This window comes from Pristiophorus japonicus, chromosome 2 (assembly GCF_044704955.1).
Source record: "Pristiophorus japonicus isolate sPriJap1 chromosome 2, sPriJap1.hap1, whole genome shotgun sequence".
NCBI classification, from domain to species: Eukaryota; Metazoa; Chordata; class Chondrichthyes; family Pristiophoridae; genus Pristiophorus; species Pristiophorus japonicus.
This window is the reverse complement of record NC_091978.1, coordinates 13,842,076-13,865,876: the sequence shown is the minus strand read 5'-3', so window position 1 is coordinate 13,865,876 and position 23,801 is coordinate 13,842,076. Positions and strand designations below refer to the sequence as shown.

General features: G+C 51.3%; 1 pseudogene; it reads right to left on the bottom strand.

The window, feature by feature from the left end:
- Window positions 1-21,033: 21,033 nt before the first annotated feature.
- LOC139235986 (putative nuclease HARBI1 pseudogene) overlaps window positions 21,034-23,801 on the bottom strand; it is an 8,191-nt pseudogene continuing 5,423 nt past the window's right edge.

The window sequence follows — 23,801 nt, the reverse complement described above, 5'->3', positions numbered from 1 at the left end:
CGGGAGGCCTCGGCAGACATGGAGGTCTCCCTGACTCCGCGCGCCCCCAGGAACAAAAAGAGGCACCGCCCCAATGAGGCGGAGGGGGAACAACATCCCTCCGCGGAGGAGGCGGTGCCCGCCGCGTGTCCCGCGTCCCCCACCAGCGCCCCCAAATTGCGCTGCAGGCGCGAGGAGTCTTTCCCCGGGGAGGGTGAGACAGTTGAGGCTGCCCAGCCTCTGCCTCCCGGGGATGGAGTGGAAGATCTGCCTGTCGTGGGGGGCGTGGGGACCGCGGAGGAATGCGTAGCCGCCGGGCCGGGCGTCCCGGGGACTGAGGCGGGCGAGGCCGAAAAGGCCGAACCTGAGCCCGCCCAGCTATTACCCAACTTCCCCCGGGAGTTGCTCGACCCGGCAGAAACAAAAGATATTGATTTTAATGAAACTGTAGATGCTGGGCCGGGGGGTGGCAGCGGGGAGGGGGAGGAACACCCACCCTCGCCCCTTACTTTGGAGCTGGAGCACTTGGAGGGCCTGGGGATTTCCTATGGCCGGGTCTCTCCTTGTTCTCCGGTTCCTGGGGCGGAGGGGGAACCCCTTCCGCTGTCATTTCCCGACCCAGCACCATTTTTAAAAGAGCCCAGTGGGGACTCCTCTGCCGACGATCCTGGGGGTGGGATCGGGGCAGTGCCAGGGCCGGTTGGAGCGGCCGGTTCATTTGCCGTACCTTGTGCGGTCGATGGGCCGGCTGCTGGCGGCCACCTCCCGGAGGAGGACGGGGACTCGGTGGGGGACGCGGGTGAAGACCTAGAGACCACTGCCAGTGAGGCGGTGGATCTGCTCGCGGCCGCCGCTGAGGCCCTCCTCGTTCCTGCAAAGGAACTCCGGGACTTTTTGGCCCAGAGCCGGGGTCGCCGCGACCAAGCCCGACTGGCCCTGGAAAAATGGTCCGAGCCGGAGCTGATCAAGGGGTCCGTCCGCGCCGCCGTTAAAACCTTGGCCGCGGGCGGGCCCTTGACAAAGGAGCAGCACCTTGAGCTGCGCGAGCTCGAGGGACTCCTCGCTGGGCTGCGGAGGGAGCGGAGTTCAACAAAAGACTCCGCTCCCTCCCCCACAATAGGTTAAGGTAGAGGTTGCACTATGCTTTTGCCATGAAGATAACCATAGCCAGCCTCAACATCAACGGCGGCAGAGGGGCACGCCGTAGATTTGACAATTTTTCGCTCCTGCGGGAGGGGAAATATGCGGTGTGCTTCCTGCAAGAAACCCACACCGTTCCGGGAGACGAAGCCACGTGGCTCCTGGAATGGCAAGGAGAGGTCCGCATGAGCCACCTCACCGCCATTTCTAGTGGGGTGGCCATCTTGCTGGGCCCGCATTTTCAGCCGGAGATCTTGGGGGTCGAGGAGCCCGTGCCAGGCCGCTTGCTGCACGTAACGGTTCGCCTGGGGGACGTGCCGCTCCATCTCGTGAACGTGTACGCCCCTCATCCCGGCCCGCAGCAAACGCGCTTCTTTGAAGAGGTGTCCGCTCTTCTTGGCTCCGTCGACGTCGGCGACTGCATTGTCCTCGGGGGGGATTTTAACTGCACCCTCGAGGCGAGGGACCGCTCCGGTGCCCCGCAGTGCATGACGGCGATGGAGAAGTTGAGGGACCTGGTCGGGTCCTTCGACTTGGTGGACGTCTGGCGAAATCTCCACCCCGACTCCAGCGCCTTTACTTGGGTGAGGCCTGGAGTTGGATGGTCTAGAGTCGACCGCCTTTACGTGTCTCGGGCGTACGTTTCCTGCGTCCCGGCGGCCTCCATGCGGCCGGTGCCGTGTTCGGACCACCACCTGGTGTGGGCGGAGCTCGCTTCGCTCCGCGCGAGGACGGGGTCCGCGTACTGGCACTTTAACAACCGGCTGCTGGAGGACGTGCGGTTCCAGGACTCGTTCCGTCGATTCTGGTCCGACTGGAGAAGGAAGCAGGGGGGCTTCCCCTCCTTGAGGCTATGGTGGGACGTGGGCAAGGCTCACGTCCGCGTCTTCTGTCAAGAGTACGCGAGGGGGTCGACCAAGAGGCGGGCGGCCAGAGTCGGGCGCCTAGAAAAAGAGGTGCTCGACCTGGAAGGCCGTCTCGGTCAAGTCGTCCAGGACCCGGCCCTGCGGACGGTGTACGAAGCGAAGAAGGCCGCGCTGAAGGACCTGCAGCTCGTCGGGTCCCGAGGCGCGTTCGTGAGGTCGCGGATCCGGTTCCTGCGGGATCTGGACCGCGGCTCCCCCTTCTTCTACTCGCTGGAAAAAAGGCAGAGTGTCCGTAAGCAGCTCTTGACGCTGCTGGCCGACGACGGCTCTCTCGTCTCGGATCCGGAGGGCGTCAACAACAGGGTCCGTGAATATTACGGGGCTCTGTTCTCTCCGGATCCGTCCAGCGAGGAAGCGCGTAGAGTTTTGTGGGAGGACCTGCCGAAGGTCGGCCCGGAGGGCGCCGAAAATCTGGAAGCTCCGCTAAGCCTGGCGGAGCTGACCGGTGCCCTCGCCCGGCTCTCGAGGGGAAAATCCCCGGGGCTGGACGGGCTGACCGTGGAGTTCCACAGGGCGTTCTGGGACGTCCTGGGGAGCGACTACGCGCGGGTCCTGGGGGAAAGTCTGGCGACCGGGGAGATGCCCCTCTCTTGGCGCAGGGCAGTCATCGTCCTGCTGCCTAAGAAGGGCGATCTCCGCCTCCTTAAGAACTGGCGCCCGGTCTCCCTCCTCAGCACGGACTACAAAATCTTCGCCAGGGCGATGTCTGCTCGCCTTGGTGCCGTGCTGGACCACATGATCCACCCCGACCAGTCATACACGGTCCCGGGCCGGACAATCCACGACAACATCCATCTGGTCCGGGACCTCATCCATTGTTCCCAGGAGGCTGGTCTGTCGGTCGCCTTCCTATCCCTCGACCAAGAGAAGGCGTTCGACAGGGTGGATCACGACTATCTGCTCGGAACTCTGCGCGCTTTCGGGTTCGGGACGCATTTCGTCGCCCGGATCCGACTTTTGTACGCCGCCGCGGAGTGTCTGATTAAGGTTAACGGGTCCTTGACGGCGCCCCTTCGCTTTAGGAGAGGGGTGCGCCAGGGATGCCCCATGTCCGGCCAGTTATACGCCGTTTGCGTGGAGCCTTTCCTGCGCCTCTTGCGGACGAGGTTGACGGGACTGGCTCTGCAAGGGCCGGGCGTGGAGGTCGTCCTCTCGGCTTACGCCGATGACGTGCTCCTCGCGGTAGAGGATCCCGCTGACCTGCGGAGGATGCGTGAGTGCCAGGAGATTTACTCGGCCGCGTCCTCCGCCAGGATCAACTGGGAGAAATGTTCCGGACTCCTGGTGGGTCAGTGGCGGGTGGACTCCCTGCCGGAGGAGCTCAGGCCTTTTGCCTGGAGCACGACCCATCTCCTCTATCTGGGAGTCTACCTTAGCCCCGACGAGGAAGCCTGGCCGGCGAACTGGCAGGAGCTGGAGGCCAAGGTCGCCGCTCGCCTAGGGCGCTGGACAGGACTGCTCCGAGTGCTGTCCTACAGGGGTCGAGCGCTAGTCATAAACCAGCTGGTGGCCGCAATGCTGTGGTACCGGCTGGTCACTTTGACCCCTCCCCCTGCGTTTGTCGCCAAGATACAGAAGAAGCTGGTGGACTTCTTCTGGAACAACAGGAAGCACTGGGTCTCTGTCGCGGTCTTGAGTCTCCCGCTTGAGGAGGGCGGTCAGTCGTTGGTGTGCGTCAGCGCCCAGCTCGCGACTTTCCGTCTTCAGACCCTGCAGAGATACCTTTACGTCGAGCCCCCTCCTAGGTGGTGTGCTCTGGCGAGGTATTTCTTCCGCCAGCAGCTCGACCTCAATTATGACACGCAGCTCCTGTTTGTGAACTTGGGGGGTGCCAGGACTGCCCTCCGGGAGCTGCCTGTCTTTTACAGGGAACTCATCAGGGTCTGGAACAAAGTCTCCACCAAGCGCAGCTCTCCGCCGGCTGGAGTGGCGGCCGTCCTGCAGGAGCCGCTGCTCGGGAATCCGTACCTCCACGGCCGAGGCTTCATGTGGCGGTCGGAAGAGAGGGCTGTGGCTGGTGAGGTGACCAGGGTCAGGGACCTGCTCGATGGCGGAGGAGCGGGCTGGATGGCGCCAGTCACGCTGGCGCGGCGCCTAAATTCTGCCAACGTCCGCCGCGCGGCCGATGCCATCGAGTCGCTAAAAACAGCTCTGGGCCCTGACTCCGTTAGGTGTATCGAGGAGGCTCAAGCACGTGGGGAGATCCCGTCCGAACTGACCCCCGTCCGGACGGAATTCCTCATCGGCGCCAAACCCCGGAACCTCCCTCGGGGGCCGGCGCCTCACAACTTGAGCCGCCTCGGGGAAATCCCCTCCGTGCCTTTCAGTTCCGCGCGGAGGGGTTTCCTGTACGGGCTGCTCCTGCACACCCTCAACTTTGCCATCCTCGCCGGCCGTCCGGACACGCCATGGCGCACCATCTTGCCGTCCGGAGGAGGCGGGGGTCCCCGATGGAGGGCACTCTACGCAGGGGTCCTCCCACTATTCATCGGGGACTTGGCCTGGAGGGTGGTGCACGGAGCAGTGCCGTGCAACAAATTTTTAAGCCGGTTCACGGACTCCCAGGCCGCCTGCAATTTCTGCGGTCTGGAGGAGTCCGTGTTCCATGTTTTTATTGAGTGCACAAGGTTGCAGCCCCTGTTCCATTATTTGAAGGGGCTGCTCCTGAAATTCTGGCTGCACTTCAGTCCCACTCTCCTGATCTTTGGGCACCCTGTGCGGAGGGGAGCGGGTAGGTCCGAAGGCCTCCTCGTAGGACTGCTCCTGGGCACGGCCAAGGGTGCCATCAGCCGGTCCAGGCAGCGGGCGGTCGAGGGGGTCGTTCAACCTGACTGCCTGCCTCTCTTCCGCTCTTACATCCGGTCCAGGGTGTCCTTGGAGATGGAGCACGCGGTGTCCACCGGTACGCTCGCGGCCTTCCGCGAGAGGTGGGCACCGGAGGGACTGGAGTGCATCATCACGCCCGGCAACCAAATTTTAATTTGATTTTACGTTTTAAAGTTAATTTGTTTTAATTGCCGGTGCTTTTAGTGTCCCCTTCCCTTTTATAGGGGGCACTGGGGAAAAATTGTGATTTTAGTGCAAAAAAAAAAAAACAAAAAAGGGGAAAAAAAAAAAAAAAATGGGCCTTGTAAATGTCTGGAGTGTCACCCAGGTCGGGTGGCACCGTTTAATGTTTTATGTTTTCACAGATAAACTCAAAAGAGTTTCATGCACAAGGAGGCACCGGAGGGACTGGAGTGCATCATCACGCCCGGCAACCAAATTTTAATTTGATTTTACGTTTTAAAGTTAATTTGTTTTAATTGCCGGTGCTTTTAGTGTCCCCTTCCCTTTTATAGGGGGCACTGGGGAAAAATTGTGATTTTAGTGCCCAAAAAAAAAAACAAAAAAGGGGAAAAAAAAAAAAAAAAAATGGGCCTTGTAAATGTCTGGAGTGTCACCCAGGTCGGGTGGCACCGTTTAATGTTTTATGTTTTCACAGATAAACTCAAAAGAGTTTCATGCACAAGGACCGCTAAGCCTGGCGGAGCTGACCGGTGCCCTCGCCCGGCTCTCGAGGGGAAAATCCCCGGGGCTGGACGGGCTGACCGTGGAGTTCCACAGGGCGTTCTGGGACGTCCTGGGGAGCGACTACGCGCGGGTCCTGGGGGAAAGTCTGGCGACCGGGGAGATGCCCCTCTCTTGGCGCAGGGCAGTCATCGTCCTGTTGCCTAAGAAGGGCGATCTCCGCCTCTTTAAGAACTGGCGCCCGGTCTCCCTCCTCAGCACGGACTACAAAATCTTCGCCAGGGCGATGTCTGCTCGCCTTGGTGCCATGCTGGACCACATGATCCACCCCGACCAGTCCTACACGGTCCCGGGCCGGACAATCCACGATAACATCCATCTGGTCCGGGACCTCATCCATTGTTCCCAGGAGGCTGGTCTGTCGGTCGCCTTCCTATCCCTCGACCAAGAGAAGGCGTTCGACAGGGTGGATCACGACTATCTGCTCGGAACTCTGCGCGCTTTCGGGTTCGGGACGCTTTTCGTCGCCCGGATCCGACTTTTGTACGCCGCCGCAGAGTGTCTGATTAAGGTTAACGGGTCCTTGACGGTGCCCCTTCGCTTTAGGAGAGGGGTGCGCCAGGGATGCCCCATGTCCGGCCAGTTATACGCCGTTTGCGTGGAGCCTTTCCTGCGCCTCTTGCGGACGAGGTTGACGGGACTGGCTCTGCAAGGGCCGGGCGTGGAGGTCGTCCTCTCGGCTTACGCCGATGACGTGCTCCTCGCGATAGAGGATCCCGCTGACCTGCGGAGGATGCGTGAGTGCCAGGAGATTTACTCGGCCGCGTCCTCCGCCAGGATCAACTGGGAGAAATGTTCCGGACTCCTGGTGGGTCAGTGGCGGGTGGACTCCCTGCCGGAGGAGCTCAGGCCTTTTGCCTGGAGCACGACCCATCTCCTCTATCTGGGAGTCTACCTTAGCCCCGACGAGGGAGCCTGGCCGGCGAACTGGCAGGAGCTGGAGGCCAAGGTCGCCGCTCGCCTAGGGCGCTGGACAGGACTGCTCCGAGTGCTGTCCTACAGGGGTCGAGCGCTAGTCATAAACCAGCTGGTGGCCGCAATGTTGTGGTACCGGCTGGTCACTTTGACCCCTCCCCCTGCGTTTGTCGCCAAGATACAGAAGAAGCTGGTGGACTTCTTCTGGAACAACAGGAAGCACTGGGTCTCTGCCGCGGTCTTGAGTCTCCCGCTTGAGGAGGGCGGTCAGTCGTTGGTGTGCGTCAGCGCCCAGCTCGCGACTTTCCGTCTTCAGACCCTGCAGAGATACCTTTACGTCGAGCCCCCTCCTAGGTGGTGCGCTCTGGCGAGGTATTTCTTCCGCCAGCAGCTCGACCTCAATTATGACACGCAGCTCCCGTTTGTGAACTTGGGGGGTGCCAGGACCGCCCTCCGGGAGCTGCCTGTCTTTTACAGGGAACTCATCAGGGTCTGGAACAAAGTCTCCACCAAGCGCAGCTCTCCGCCGGCTGGAGTGGCGGCCGTCCTACAGGAACCGCTGCTCGGGAATCCGTACCTCCACGGGCGAGGCTTTATGTGGCGGTCGGAAGAGAGGGCTGTGGCTGGTGAGGTGACCAGGGTCAGGGACCTGCTCGATGGCGGAGGAGCCTAAATTCTGCCAACGTCCGCCACGCGGCCGATGCCATCGAGTCGCTAAAAACAGCTCTGGGCCCTGACTCCGTTAGGTGCATCGAGGAGGCTCAAGCACGTGGGGAGATCCCGTCCGAACTGACCCCCGTCCGGACGGAATTCCTCATCGGCGCCAAACCCCGGAACCTCCCTCGGGGGCCGGCGCCTCACAACTTGAGCCGCCTCGGGGAAATCCCCTCCGTGCCTTTCAGTTCCGCGCGGAGGGGTTTCCTGTACGGGCTGCTCCTGCACACCCTCAACTTTGCCATCCTCGCCGGCCGTCCGGACACGCCATGGCGTACCATCTTGCCGTCCGGAGGAGGCGGGGGTCCCCGATGGAGGGCACTCTACGCTGGGGTCCTCCCACTATTCATCGGGGACTTGGCCTGGAGGGTGGTGCACGGAGCAGTGCCGTGCAATAAATTTTTAAGCCGGTTCACGGACTCCCAGGCCGCCTGCAATTTCTGCGGTCTGGAGGAGTCCGTGTTCCATGTTTTTATTGAATGCACAAGGTTGCAGCCCCTGTTCCACTATTTGAAGGGGCTGCTCCTGAAATTCTGGCTGCACTTCAGTCCCACTCTCCTGATCTTTGGGCACCCTGTGCGGAGGGGAGCGGGTAGGTCTGAAGGCCTCCTCGTAGGACTGCTCCTGGGCACGGCCAAGGGTGCCATCAGCCGGTCCAGGCAGCGGGCGGTCGAGGGGGTCGTTCAACCTGACTGCCTGCCTCTCTTCCGCTCTTACGTCCGGTCCAGGGTGTCCTTGGAGATGGAGCACGCGGTGTCCACCGGTACGCTCGCGGCCTTCCGCGAGAGGTGGGCACCGGAGGGACTGGAGTGCATCATCACGCCCGGCAACCAAATTTTAATTTGATTTTACGTTTTTAAGTTTAATTTGTTTTAATTGCCGGTGCTTTTAGTGTCCCCCTTCCCTTTTATAGGGGGCACTGGGGAAAATTGTGATTTTAGTGCCCCCCCAAAAAAAAAAGGGGGGGGGAAAAAAAGGGCCTTGTAAATGTCTGGAGAGTCACCCAGGTCGGGTGGCACCGTTTAATGTTTTTATGTTTTGCAGGTAAACTCAAAAGAGTTTCATGCACAAGGACCCCCAGGTCCCTCTGCACCTCAGCATGTTGTAATTTCTCCCCATTCAAATATTCCCTTTTACTATTTTTTTCCCCCAAGGTGGATGACCTCACACTTTCCGACATTGTATTCCATCTGCCAAACCTTAGCCCATTCGCTTAACCTATCTAAATCTCTTTGCAGCCTCTCTGTGTCCTCTATACAACCCGCTTTCCCACTAATCTTTGTGTCATCTGCAAATTTTGTTACACTACACTCTGTCCCCTCTTCTAGGTCATCTATGTATATTGTAAACAGTTGTGGCCCCAGCACCGATCCCTGTGGCACACCACTAACCACCGATTTCCAAACCGAAAAGGACCCATTTGTCCTGACTCTGCTTTCTGTTCGCCAGCCAATTCTCTATCCATGCTAATACATTCCCACTGACTCCAAATACCTTTATCTTCTGCGTTAACCTTTTGTGTGGCACCTTATCGAATGCCTCATCCATCGGTACACCTCTATCCACCATGCTCGTTATATCCTCAAAGAATTCCAGTAAATTATTTAAACATGATTTCCCCTTCATGAATCCATGCTGCGTCTGCTTGATTGCACTATTCCTATCTAGATGTCCCGCTATTTCTTCCTTAATGATAGTTTGAAGCATTTTCCCCACTACAGATGTTAAACTAACCGGCCTATAGATACCTGCCTGTTGTCTGCCCCCTTTTTTAAACAGAGGCATTACATTAGCTGCTTTCCAATCCGCTGGTACCTCCCTGGAGTCCAGAGAATTTTGATAGATTATAACGAATGCATCTGCTATAACTTCCGCCATCTCTTTTAATACCCTGGGATGCATTTCATCAGGACCAGGGGACTTGTCTACCTTGAAACATAGAAAATAGGTGCAGGAGCAGGCCATTCAGCCCTTCTAGCCTGCACCGCCATTCAATGAGTTCATGGCTGAACATGAAACTTCAGTACCCCCTTCCTGCTTTCTCGCCATAACCCTTGATCCCCCGAGTAGTAAGGACTTCATCTAACTCCCTTTTGAATATATTTAGTGAATTGGCCTCAACTACTTTCTGTGGTAGAGAATTCCACAGGTTCACCACTCTCTGGGTGAAGAAGTTTCTCCTCATCTCGGTCCTAAATGGCTTACCCCTTATCCTCAGACTGTGACCCCTGGTTCTGGACTTCCCCAACATTGGGAACATTCTTTCTGCATCTAACCTGTCTAAACCCATCAGAATTTTAAACGTTTCTATGAGGTCCCCTCTCATTCTTCTGAACTCCAGTGAATACAAGCCCAGTTGATCCAATCTTTCTTGATAGGTCAGTCCCGCCATCCCGGGAATCAGTCTGGTGAACCTTCGCTGCACTCCCTCAATAGCAAGAATGTCCTTCCTCAAGTTAGGAGACCAAAACTGTACACAATACTCCAGGTGTGGCCTCACCAAGGCCCTGTACAACTGTAGCAACACCTCCCTGCCCCTGTATTCAAATCCCCTCGCTATGAAGGCCAACATGCCATTTGCTTTCTTAACCGCCTGCTGTACCTGCATGCCAACCTTCAATGACTGATGTACCATGACACCCAGGTCTCGTTGCACCTTCCCTTTTCCTAATCTGTCACCATTCAGATAATAGTCTGTCTCTCTGTTTTTACCACCAAAGTGGATAACCTCACATTTATCCACATTATACTTCATCTGCCATACATTTGCCCACTCACCTAACCTATCCAAGTCACTCTGCAGCCTAATAGCATCCTCCTCGCAGCTCACACTGCCACCCAACTTAGTATCATCCGCAAATTTGGAGATACTGCATTTAATCCCCTCGTCTAAATCATTAATGTACAATGTAAACAGCTGGGGCCCCAGCACAGAACCTTGCGGCACTCCACTAGTCACTGCCTGCCATTCTGAAAAGTACCCGTTTACTCCTACTCTTTGCTTCCTGTCTGACAACCAGTTCTCAATCCACGTCAGCACACTACCCCCAATCCCATGTGCTTTAACTTTGCACATTAATCTCTTGTGTGGGACCTTGTCGAAAGCCTTCTGAAAGTCCAAATATACCACATCAACTGGTTCTCCTTTGTCCACTTTACTGGAAACATCCTCAAAAAATTCCAGAAGATTTGTCAAGCATGATTTCCCTTTCACAAATCCATGCTGACTTGGACCTATCATGTCACCATTTTCCAGATGCACTGCTATGACATCCTTAATAATTGATTCCATCATTTTACCCACTACTGAGGTCAGTCCCATTAGCCTGTCCAGCACTACCCCCCTAGTGATAGTGATTGTCTCAAGGTCCTCCCTTCCCACATTCCTGTGACCAGCAATTTCTGGCATGGTTTCTGTGTGTTCCACTGTGAAGACCGAAGGAAAATAATTGTTTAAGGTCTCAGCCATTTCCACATTTCCCATTATTAAATCCCCCTTCTCATCTTCTAAGGGACCAACATTTACTTTAGTCACTCTTTTCCGTTTTATATATCTGTAAAAGCTTTTACTATCCGTTTTTATGTTTTGCGCAAGTTTACCTTTGAAATCTATCTTTCCTTTCTTTATTGCTTTCTTAGTCATTCTTTGCTGTCGTTTAAAATTTTCCCAATCTTCTAGTTTCCCACTAACCTTGGCCACCTTATACGCATTGGTTTTTAATTTGAGGCTCAGTCTCTGAGTATATTCAAGACAGAGATTGATAGATTTTTGGATATTAAGGGAATCAAGGGATATGGGGATAGTGCAGGAAAGTGGAGTTGAGGTAGATCTACCATAATCTTATTGAATGGCTTAGCAGGCTCGAGGGGCTGAATGGCCTACTCCTGCTCCTTATTCTTATGTTCTTATGGACGGTTGTCTGATTGTATGGGCTCCCGATGACGGTGAGTCGGTGGTTGCAGAGGGTGTTCACACGGGGCTTGGCGAGGGCCTTGAGGCAGGAGTTGCAGAGCCAGTTAACATGGTAAGTGAGGTGGAAGAGGAGGAAGATCGGGGCGGTGGTTTCCAGAGGATGAGGAGTGTGTGCACCCTGGGTGGGAGGGCAGGCAAAGTGGCATTGTCACTCTGCCCCTACCCTTCACCTCCAGCAACATCTCGATTTTAAAATTCTCATCCTTGTTTTCAAATCCCTCCACGGCCCTTGCCCCTCCCTATCTCTGTAATCTCCTCCAGCCCCACAACTATCTGAGATGTCTGCACTCCTCTAATTCTGGCCAATTGAGCATCCCTGATTATAATCGTCCCACTATCGGTGGCCATGCGTTCAACCACCTCGGCCCCAAGCTCTGGAACTCCCTGCCTAAACCTCTCCGCCTCTCTTTCCTCCTTCAAGACGCTCCTTAAAACCTACCTCTTTGACCAAGCTTTTGGTCACCTGCCCTAATTTCTCCTTACGTGGCTTGGTGTCAAACGTTGTTTAATAACTTTTCTGTTGAAGCGCCTTGGGATGTTTTACTACATTAAAGGCGCTCTATGAATACAAGTTGTTGTTGTTGTTAAGAGGTGCTGACGTTGCGGGGGGTGGGGGGGCGGAGCTTTGACCATGTGAACCTCAGATCACCGCTTCTCCATCTTCTGGCCCCTCTAGCTCTGTACAAAACACACACAACTGCCCTCTCAGAGGCAGAGCCTAGCTGATGTCACAGGACAAGTGGGAGGAAATGTGATAGATGTGCCTGGCCTGTCAGGGGCTGAGGGACCTCCAATGGTTGCAGTAGGCGCGCCCCAGTCACCAGGAACATAAGAAATAGGAGCAGCAGTAGGCCATATGGCCCCTCGAGCCTGCTCTGCCATTTAATACGATCATGGCTGATCCGATCATGGACTCACGGCCACTTCCCCATAGCCCCTTATCGTTTTAAGAAACTGTCTATCTCTGTCTTAAATATATTCAATATCCCAGCTTCCACAGCTCTCTGAGGCAGTAAATTCCACAGATTTACAACCCTCTGAGTGAAGAAATTTCTCATCTCAGTTTTAAATGGGCGGCCCCTTATTCTAATATTATGCCCCTTAGTTCTAGTCTCCCCTATCAGTGGAAATACCCTCTCTGCATCCAGCTTGTCAAGCCCCCTCATCTTAGAACACAGGGAATACACCAGCCCCACATTGATACTGAGCTGGAAGAGTGGTGAGGCAAACATTGGTGGATCAGTGAAACAAGCACCTGGACCCTCTTGCCTCCATGAGATAGGAGATGAAAGACTTTGGAATTAATCTGTGTAATCAGTTGGCCATACATCTTCAATCTCAGAATTTATAATGATTCCCAGTTAAAACAATGTGCAGATATCATACTAATCTTTTTTGTTCATTTATTTTGACTCCTATTCTGTTTGACTCTTTGCATGACCCATCACAAATAACATGACACGACACACATTTGTCCCATCACATAACATGACACACCACAGAGTTGGCCCTTAGTAAGCAGAACATGTGTAATCATTTGGCCGTTTCTATAAAGACCCTTAGTGATCAGTTGGCCCTTATTAATCAGACAAATTTTAATCATTTTGACATGGCCGTACGGGCTGTGGCTCAGTGTAACGACTCGCCTCTGAGTCAGGAGACTGTGGGTTTGAGTCCCAGTCCAGAGACTTGCGCACAAAAATCCAGGTTGACATTGAGGGAGAGCTGCAGTCGGAGGTGCCGTCTTTTGGATGAAACGTTACACTGAGGCCCCGTATGCTCTCTCAGGTGGACGTAAAAAATCCCATGGCACTGTTTCAAGGAAGAGCAGGGGAGTTATCCCCGGTGTCCTGGCCAAAATTTATCCCTCAATAAACATCATAAAATCGGGTTATCTGGTCATTATCACATTGCTGTTTGTGGGAGCTTGCTGTGCGCAAGTTTGCTGCCACGTTTCCGACAGTGACTATACTTCAAAAGTACTTCAGTGGCTGTAAAATGCTTTGGGACGTCCGATGGTGGTGAACAGGCGCTATATAAATGCAACTTCTATAGGGAGGATCATTTAAGTCATCTTCAGCGGGCTTTTAAACGACTATTTGAGTTGCATACATTAGGTACGGCTGTCATACACACGATGTTAGAACCCCCCCTTGCCGGCTCCCGGTGTAGACACAGTGCAGCCCCCCACAGACCAACAGCAGCACCCGTAACGGAGGCAACAGCTACGAGTTACCCGCTGATGGGCCACAGATAACAAGAGAGGTCAGATCACGGGGAAGGGCGAGACGCTGGAGACAGTAAGGAACCACCCCTGGCAGAGCCCACCTCCCATTACTCACATCTTTCATCACAGCCCCCCCCCCCCCAGGCACGGATGCGAGGGGGTGAAGTCTATTATTTTTTTGAGGTTTTCTATTCTTGAAATGTTGGTGTTACATAGGATTACATAGGGTATAAAGCACAGAAACAGGTCATTTGGCACCCCCAGTCCATGCCAGCATTTATGCTCCACTCAAGCCTCCTCCCGTCTTTCCTCATCTAACTATCAGTATACCCCTCTATTCCCTTCTCCCTCATATGCTTATCTAGCTGCTCCTTGAGAATATAATAGGAGCAGTAGGCCTGTAAGTTGTAGCAAAACTTCCCTACTTTTACACACCATCCCCCTTGCAATAAAGGCCAACATTTGCCTTCCTAATTACTTGCTGCATGCTAACTTTTTGTGTTTCATGTACAAGGACCCCCAGATCCCTCAGCATTTTGTAATCTCTCCCCATTTAAATAGTGATTTGCTTTTTTTATTTTTCTACCAAAGTGGACAACCTCACATTTTCCCACATTATACTCCCATCTGCCAAATTTCTGCCATCTCCCGTAGCCTAATTATATCCCATTGCAGATTATTTGCGTCCTTCTCACAACTTGCTTTCCCACCCATCTTTGTTTCATCAGCACACTTGATTACATTACACTCGGTCCCTTCATCCAAGTCATTAATATAGATTGTAAATAGCTGAGGCCCCAGCACTGATCCCTGTGGCACCACACTAGTTTGCCAACCTATTTATCCAGACTCTGTTTTCTGTTCGTTTGCCAATCCTCTATCCATGCTAATATATTACCTCCAACCCCATGAGCTCTTATCTTGTGCAGTAACCTTTTATGTGGCACATTATCGAATGCCTTCTGGAAATCCAAATACACATCTATTGGTTCGCCTTGATCCACCCTGCTTGTTACATCCTCAAAGAACTCCAACAAATTTGTCAAACATGATTCTCTTTCATAAAACCATGCTAATTCTGCTTGATTGCATTATAATTTTCTAAATGTCCTGCTACTACTTGCTTAATAATGGACCCAAGCATTTTCCCAATGACAGATGTTAGGCTAACTGGTCTACAGTTTCCTGCCTTCTGTCTCCCTCCTTTCTTAAATAGGAACGTTACATTTGTGGTTTTCCAATCCGCTGGGACCTCTCCAGAATCGAGGGAACTTTGGTAGATTACAACCAATGCATCCACTTCTTTTAAGATCCTAGGATACAGGCCATCAGGTCCAGGTGACTTGTCCACTTTTAGTCCCATTAGTTTGTCCAGTACTTTTTCTCTAGTGATAGTGATTGTTTTAAGTTCCTCCCTCCCTATAGCCCCTTGATTATCTATTATTGGGATGCTTTTAGAGTCTTCTACCATGAAGACCAATACAACATATTTGTTCAAAGTGTCTGCCATTTCCGTTTCCCATTATTAATTCCCCAGTCTCATCCTCTAAGGGACCAACGTTTACTTTAGCTATTCTCTTCTTTTTTAATATACCTGTAGAAGCTATATTTTATATTTCTTGCTAGTTTACTCTCATAAGCTGTCGTCTCTATCATTTTTTTTAGTCATCCTTTGCTGATTTGTAAAAATTTCCCAATCCTTTGGCCTTCCACTATTCTTCGCAACATTGTATGCCTTTATTTTCAATTTGATACCATCCTTTACTTCCTTAGTTAGACAAGGATGGTTCATCCTGCTCAGTCTTTCTTTCTCACTGCTATATCTTTGCTGAGTTATGAAATATCTCCTTAAATATCTACTACTGCTTTTCTACTTTCTTACCGTCTAATCTATTTTCCCAGTCCACTTTAGCCAACTCTGTCTTCATACCTTTGTAATTGCCTTTATTTAAGTTCAAGACACTCGCGTGAGACCTAGCTTCCTCACCCACAAACTGAATTTGAAATTCTACCAATGTTATGATCATTCTTCCCAAGAGGATCCTTCATTACGAGATCATGAATTAATCCAGGCTCATTACACATTACCAGATCTAACATAGTCTGCTCCCTGATTGGTTCCACAACTTATTGTTCCAAGAAACCATCTCGCATATACACTATGAACGCTTCCTCAAGCCTACCTTTGTCAATTTGATTTGTCTCAATGTTTCATAATTCTAATAAAACCTCTATTAGGTCACATAGAAAATAGTTGCAGGAGTAGGCCATTCGGCCCTTCGGGCCTGCACCGTCATTCACCTCAGTACCCTTTTCCTGCTTTCTCTCCACACCCCTTGATCCCTTTAGCTGTAAGGGCCATAGCTAACTCCCTCTTGAATATGAACTGGCATCAACAACTCTCTGCGTTAGGGAATTCCACAGGTTAACAACTCTGAGTGAAGAAGTTTCTCCTCATCTCAGTCCTAAATGGCTTACCCCGTATTCTTAAAACTATGTCCCCTGGTTCTGGACTTCCCCAACATCGGGAACAATCTTCCTGCATCTAACCTGTCCAGTCCCGTCAGAATTTTATATGTTTCTATGAGATCCCCTCTCATCCTTCTAAACTCCAGTGAATACAGGCCCAGTCGATCCAGTCTTTCCTCATATGTCAGTCCTGCCCTCCCGGGAATCAATCTGGTAAACCTTCGCTGCACTCCCTCAATAGCAAGAACGTCCTTCCTCAGATTAGGAGACCAAAACTGAACACAATATTCCAGGTGAGGCCTCACCAAGGCCCTGTACAACTGCAGTAAGGCCTCCCTGTTCCTATACTCAAATCTCCTAACTATGAAGGCCAACATACCATTTGCCTTCTTCACCGCCTGCTGCACCTGCATGCCAACTTTCAATGATTGATGTACCTCCCCTTTTCCTAATCTGCCGCCATTCAGATAATATTCTGCCGTCGTGTTTTTGCCGCTAAAGTGGATAACCTCACATTTATCCACATTATATTGCATCTGCCATGCATTTTCCCACTCACCTAACCTATCCAAGTCACCCTGCAGCCTCTTAGCATCCTCCTCACAGCTAACAACACCACACAGCTTAGTCTCATCTGCAAACTTGGAGATATTACACTCCAAGTTGCATGTTCAGCCATGAACTCATTGAATGGCGGTGCAGGCTAGAAGGGCCGAATGGCCTACTCCTGCACCTATTTTCTATGTTTCTTTGTCTCTCTGTTTTTACCATCAAAGTGGATAACCTCACATTTATCCACATTATACTTCATCTGCCATGCATTTGCCCACTCACCTAACCTATCCAAGTCGCTCTACAGCCTCATAGCATCCTCCTCGCAGCTCACACTGCCACCCAACTTAGTGTCATCCGCAAATTTGGAGATACTACATTTAATCCCCTCGTCTAAATCATTAATGTACAGTGTAAACAGCTGGGGCCCCAGCACAGAACCTTGTGGCACCCCACTAGTCACTGCCTGCCATTCTGAAAAGTCCCCATTTACTGCTACTCTTTGCTTCCTGTCTGACAACCAGTTCTCAATCCATGTCAGCACACTACCCCAATCCCATGTGCTTTAACTTTGCACATTAATCTCTTGTGTGGGACCTTGTCGAAAGCCTTCTGAAAGTCCAAATACACCACATCAACTGGTTCTCCCTTGTCCACTCTACTGGAAACATCCTCAAAAAATTCCAGAAGATTTGTCAAGCATGATTTCCCTTTCATAAATCCATGCTGACTTGGACCTATCATGTCACCTCTTTCCAAATGCACTGCTATGACATCCTTAATAATTGATTCCATCATTTTACCCACTACCGATGTCAGGCTGTTTTCTCTCTCCCTCCTTTTTTAAAAAGTGGGGTTACATTGGCTGCCCTCCACTCGATAGGAACTGATCCAGAGTCAATAGAATGTTGGAAAATGACTGTCAATGCATCCGCTATTTCCAAGGCCACCTCCTTAAGTACTCTGGGATGCAGTCCATCAGGCCCTGGGGATTTATCGGCCTTCAATCCCATCAATTTCCCCAACACAATTTCCCGACTAATAAGGATTTCGCTCAGTTCCTCCTCCTTACTCGACCCTCTGACCCCTTTTATATCCGGAAGGTTGTTTGTGTCCTCCTTAGTGAATACCGAACCAAAGTACTTGTTCAATTAGTCCGCCATTTCTCTGTTCCCCGTTATGACTTCCCCTGATTCTGACTGCAGGGGACCTACGTTTGACTTTACTAACCTTTTTCTCTTTACATATCTATAGAAACTTTTGCAATCTGTTTTAATGTTCCCTGCAAGTTTCTTCTCGTACTCCATTTTCCCTGCCCTAATCAAATCCTTTGTCCTCCTCTGCTGAGTTCTAAATTTCTCCCAGTCCCCAGGTTTGCTGCTATTTCTGGCCAATTTATATGCCACTTCCTTGGCTTTAATACTATCCCTGATTTCCCTTGATAGCCACGGTTGAGCCACCTTCCCTTTTTTATTTTTACGCCAGACAGGAATGTACAATTGTTGTATTTCATCCATGCGGTCTCTAAATGTCTGCCATTGCCCATCCACAGTCAACCCCTTAAGTATCATTCGCCAATCTATCCTAGCCAATTCACGCCTCATACCTTCAAAGTTAGCCTTCTTTAAGTTCTGGACCATGGTCTCTTAATTAACTGTTTCATTCTCCATCCTAATGCAGAATTCCACCATATTATGGTCACTCTTCCCCAAGGGGCCTCGCACAACGAGATTGCTAATTAATCCTCTCTCATTACACAACACCCAGTCTAAGATGGCCTCCCCCCCAGTTGGTTCCTCGACATATTGATCTCGAAAACCATCCCTTATGTACTCCAGGAAATCCTCCTCCACCGTATTGCTTCCAGTTTGGTTAGCCCAATCTATGTGCATATTAAAGTCTCCCATTATAACTGCTGCACCTTTATTGCATGCACCCCTAATTTCCTGTTTGATGCCCTCCCGAACATCACTACTACTGTTTGGAGGTCTGTACACAACTCCCACTCACGTTTTTTGCCCTTTGGTGTTCTGCAGCTCTACCCATATAGATTCCATATCATCCAAGCTAATGTCCTTCTTAACTATTGCATTAATCTCCTCCTTAACCAGCAATGCTACTCCACCTCCTTTTTCTTTTATTCTATCCTTCCTGAATGTTGAATACCCCTGATCATCCTGGAACCACGTCTCTGTAATCCCAATCACATCATATTTGTTAACATCTATTTGCACAGTTAATTCATCCACCTTATTACGGATACTCCTTGCATTAAGACACAAAGCCTTCAGGCTTGTTTTTTTTAAACACCCTTTGTCCTTTTAGAATGTTGCTGTACAGTGGCCTTTTTGTTCTTTGCCTTGGGTTTCTCTGCCCTCCACTTTTCCTCATCTCCTTTCTGTCTTTTACTTTTGTCTCCTTTTTGTTTCCCTCTGTCTCCCTGCATTGGCTCCCATCCCCCTGCCATATTAGTTTAACTCCTCCCCAACAGCAAACACTCCCCCTAGGACATTGGTTCCGGTCCTGCCCAGGTGCAGACCGTCTGGTTTGTACTGGTCCCACCTCCCCCAGAACCGGTTCCAATGCCCCAGGAATTTGAATCTCTCCCTGCTGCACCACTGCTCAAGCCACGTATTCATCTGCGCTATCCTGCGATTCCTACTCTGACTAGCACGTGGCACTGGTAGCAATCCCGAGATTACTACTTTTGAGGTCCTACTTTTTAATTTAGCTCCTAAAATTCTTTTTGTAGGACCTCATCCCATTTTTTACCTATGTCGTTGGTACCAATGTGCACCACGACAACTGGCTGTTCTCCCTCCCTTTTTAGAATGTCCTGCACCCGCTCCGAGACATCCTTGACCCTTGCACCAGGGAGGCAACATACCATCCTGGAGTCTCGGTTGCGGCCGCAGAAATGCCTATCTATTCCCCTTACAATTGAATCCCTTATCACTATCGCTCTCCCACTCTTTTTCCTGCCCTCCTGTGCAACAGAGCCTGCCACGGTGCCATGAACTTGGCTGCTGCTGCCCTCCCCTGATGAGTCATCCCCCCCAACAGTACCCAAAGCAGTGTATCTGTTTTGCAGGGGATGACCACAGGAGACCCCTGCACTACCTTCCTTGCACTGCTCTTCCTGCTGGTCTTCCATTCCCTATCTGGCTGTGGACCCTTTCCCTGCGGTACGACCAACTCGCTACACGTGCTACTCACGTCATTCTCAGCATCGTGGATGCTCCAGAGTGAATCCACCCTCAGCTCCAACTCCGCAACGCGGTCCATCAGGAGCTGGAGGCGGATACACTTCCCGCACACGTAGTCGTCAGGAACACTGGTGTCGTCCCTGAGTTCCCACATGGTACAGGAGGAGCATAACACGTGACCGAGCTGTCCTGCCATGACTTAACCCTTAGATAAGCAACAACAATGCTAAAGTTTACTCACTGTTGTAGAAGAGAAAAAAGAAAACTACTCACCAATCACCAGCCAATCACTTACCCCCTTGGCTGTGACATCACCTTTCTGTTTCTTTCTCCTTTTTTTTTGCCTTCTCCCTGTAGCTGCACAAGTACGCCTTTTATAGGCCTCACCAACGGACCTCCTCGACGCTGGGCCCCGGACTCCCTGCTGTGCCTTTTATAGGCCTCAAAAATGTTCCCAATGTTGGGGATCTAACCTGTCTAAACCCGTCAGAATTTTAAACGTTTCTATGAGGTTCCCTCTCATTCTTCTGAACTCCAGTGAATACAAGCCCAGTTGATCCAGTCTTTCTTGATAGGTCAGTCCCGCCATCCCGGGAATCAGTCTGGTGAACCTTCGCTGCACTCCCTCAATAGCAAGAATGTCCTTCCTCAGGTTAGGAGACATCATCTAAATCATTACTGTATATTGTAAATAGCTGGGGTCCCAGCACCGAGCCCTGCGGCACTCCACTAGTCACTGCCTGCCATTCTGAAAAGGAGTCGTTTATCCCAACTCTCTGCTTCCTGTCTGCCAACCAGTTCTCTATCCACATCAGTACATTACCCCCAATACCATGCACTTTGATTTTGTACACCAATCTCGTGTGTAGGAACTTGTCAAAAGCCTTTTGAAAGTCCAAATACACCACATCCACTGGTTCTCCCTTGTCAACTCTATTAGTTACATCCTCAAAAAATTCCAGAAGATTTGTCAAGCATGATTTCCCTTTCATAAATCCATGCTGACTTGGACCGATCCTGTCACTGCTTTCCAAATGCACTCCTCAACCTTCTCTTTTCAAAAGAGACCCAGCCTGTTCATCCTTTCTTGATGTGTATACCCTTGACTTTCTGTTATCATCCTTGTAAATCTTCTCTGCGCCCTCTCCAGTGACTCGATATCATTTTTATATGGCGACCAGAACTGTACGCAGTATTCCCAAGTGTGGTCTAACCAAGGTTCGATACAGGTTTAGCACTACTTCTCTACATTTCATTTCTATTTTCTGTGTTGTGTTATTTACATTTATGAATGATTATTAGAATTCATTTTGTTTCTGCTGTACTTAAGTTAAGAATCTGAAGTCACTTTAAACCGTTCCAATGTTTTAATTAACATCAATCATTTTTACATTACAACTGGTTACATAGCAACAAATAACTAGCTAACCATATTTGTATTTAAATTCTTGCATTGAGTATTTGCTGCTACAATAAAAATTCAGTTTGACTTTCAATCTCGCCTGGCCTTTTGAGTGCCTTCCTGGGAAAGGAGAAGGGAGGCGGCTTGTCGCCTCTCAGCACTGTCCAAATGCATCAGCCACCAGCTGCTCTCTGGTCGCACTCCCCGCTCCAGCCTTGGCCTCGTCGGGTGGCTCCGGGAGCAGGTCCTCGGAGTCATCCGTGTCGGACTCCTCGGTGTCGTCCATTTCCGCCGGAGACTCATCCGCCGGGTCGAGGGTCATCCCCTCCCACAGGGCAAAGTTGTGCAGGGCGCAGCAGGCCATCACAATCTTCGACACTTTGACGGGCGAGTACTGCAAAGTCCCCCCTGTCCAGTCCAAGCAGCGGAAGCGGGATTTTAGCAGCCTGATTGTTTTCTCCGCCACTTGGCGCGTGGACGCGTGCGCCCGGTTGTACCTCTCCCGCGCTCCGCTGTCGGGGCTGTGGTAGGGGGTCATCAGCCACGGTTTCAGCGGGTAGACCTCGTCGCCCAGTATCCACCCCGGCCGTGGATGCAATCGGCTGAGGGCGTCGTGCAAGTCCGAGTGACGGAGGATGCAGGCGTCGTGGGTGCTCCCCCGTTGATCGGCGCTGACGTTCAGGATCCGCAGCTGGGCATCGCAAAGGATCATCACGTTTAAGGAGTGATACCCTCTCTTGTTTTTATACGAAGTGGCTGTACCGTTGGGCGCCTTCAGTGCGATGTGGGTTCCAGCCACGACCCCCAGCACTTTGGGGAAGCCAGCGATACTTTCGAACGCGAGCGACCTCTCCCTTATCTGCGTTGGGGACATGTCAAAGTCAATGAACTCAGCAACCCTGCGGGATATGGCATCCGCGACCTGGTGAACGCAGGCCCTGGCAGCGCTCTGGGCACTCCTGCAAACGTCATCGGTGTCTGTCTGTAGCGAACCGGTCGCATAAAATTCGAGTGCTGTTGACACCTTCATGGCCACCGAGAAGGCAGTGCGGGTCTTGGAGCGGGGCTGGAGGTCGTCCTTCAACATGTCGCAGAGGCGGCCGATTGCCTCTTTGCTGAAGCGCAGTCTCCTCACGCACAACTCCTCAGACATCGTCTCGAAAGACAGCATCTCTCTGTATACTCTCTGGGGAGGGTAAAAGTTCCTTCTGATCAGCCGGCGTTCATGGTTCTTGATTCTCTTTCGCTGTTCCCTCCTGCGTCGAGCTCTCCTCAGCAACAAAGCACACAAGATTGGGCCAAAGAGTTCGAAAGGCATCTTCCCCCCCCCCTCACAGCCTTCTTCTTTAAGCAGTTGCACTACATGTGGGAAAAAATGTTTTGAAAAAGTCTTAGATGTGAGTTATCCCCGGTGTCCTGGGCCAATATTTATCTCCCAATCAACGCAAGAAAAACAGATTATCTGGCCATTGTCTCATTGGTTTGTGGGAGCTTGCTCGTGCGCAAAATGGCTGCCGTGTTTCCCACATTACAACAGTGACTGCACTCCAAAAGTACTTCATTGGCTGTAAACGCTGAGACGTCCGGTGGTCGTGAAAGGCGCTATAGAAATGCAAGTCTTTCTTCGATGTGTGCGAGCAAAATTTGTAGAAGTCATATTATTAAAGTGAACAAAATGTTTACAAAGTCACAATGATCAGAACAAGATTCTAAAAAGCATGTAAGTGTCATCAACATTTCTAAAAGTCGTAAGAACATAAGAATTAAGAGCAGGAGCAAAAGCAGGCCATATAGCCCTTTGAGCCTGCTCCGCCATTCAGTAAGATTGTCCATCGCAACTCCATTTGCCAGTTTGCCTGAATATGACCTGTTTCTGTGCTGTATATTCTATGTAACTCTTTCTCCACTTGGTTAAAATGCCAGTCGTTTCGGCCTTTTCACTCAGGCCTCTGCCCAATACAACAGAATCATCGCTTAGCAACCAACTGTCAGGAAGCAAAAACAGAACAAAACCTTGCCCCCTCCCGCCAATCACATTATTTTTAAACTTCAATTCAGAACGACTGGGGTTTACTTCAGGTCAAATCGGATGCAAACCTCCCTGCTGGCTGGTTCGAAGGTGTGTTTTGTGAAAGGAGTGTGGGTCCTCATCAGTGCTACGACGAATTTTCAGCCAGTCCCCACATCTTTACTCTTACACTCTTGTGTAATTCAGAATCCCAGAGCTGCTTCTCTTCCACACAGATTTATATTAAGGCGGCATACTTGCCTTCATTAGCCGAGGCAAAGAATAGAAGAGTAGGGAGGGTATGCTTGAAATGTATAAAACACTAGTCAGGCCACAGCTGGAGAACTGGAGAGGTGCAGTTCTGGTCACCACATTACAGGAAAGATGTGTTTGCATGAGTGAGGGTACAGAGGAGATTTACGATGATGTTGCCGGCAGTGGAGAATTTTAGCTATCAGGAAAGATGAGAGATGCTGGGGGTTGTTTTCAGTGTGGACAGCGCAAGCTTCAGTGTGGAACCATTGCATCTATATAGCACCTTTCCCAACCTCAGGACATCCCACAACGCCTTACAGCCAATGAAATCCTTGCCAAGTGTGGGCACTGCTGTAATGTGGGAAACGCAGCAGTCAATCTGCGCACAGCAAGGTCCCATAGAACACTGTGACAATGACTTGGATAATCTCCGGCTCAGAGTGGACACAGTCTCACATACAGTGT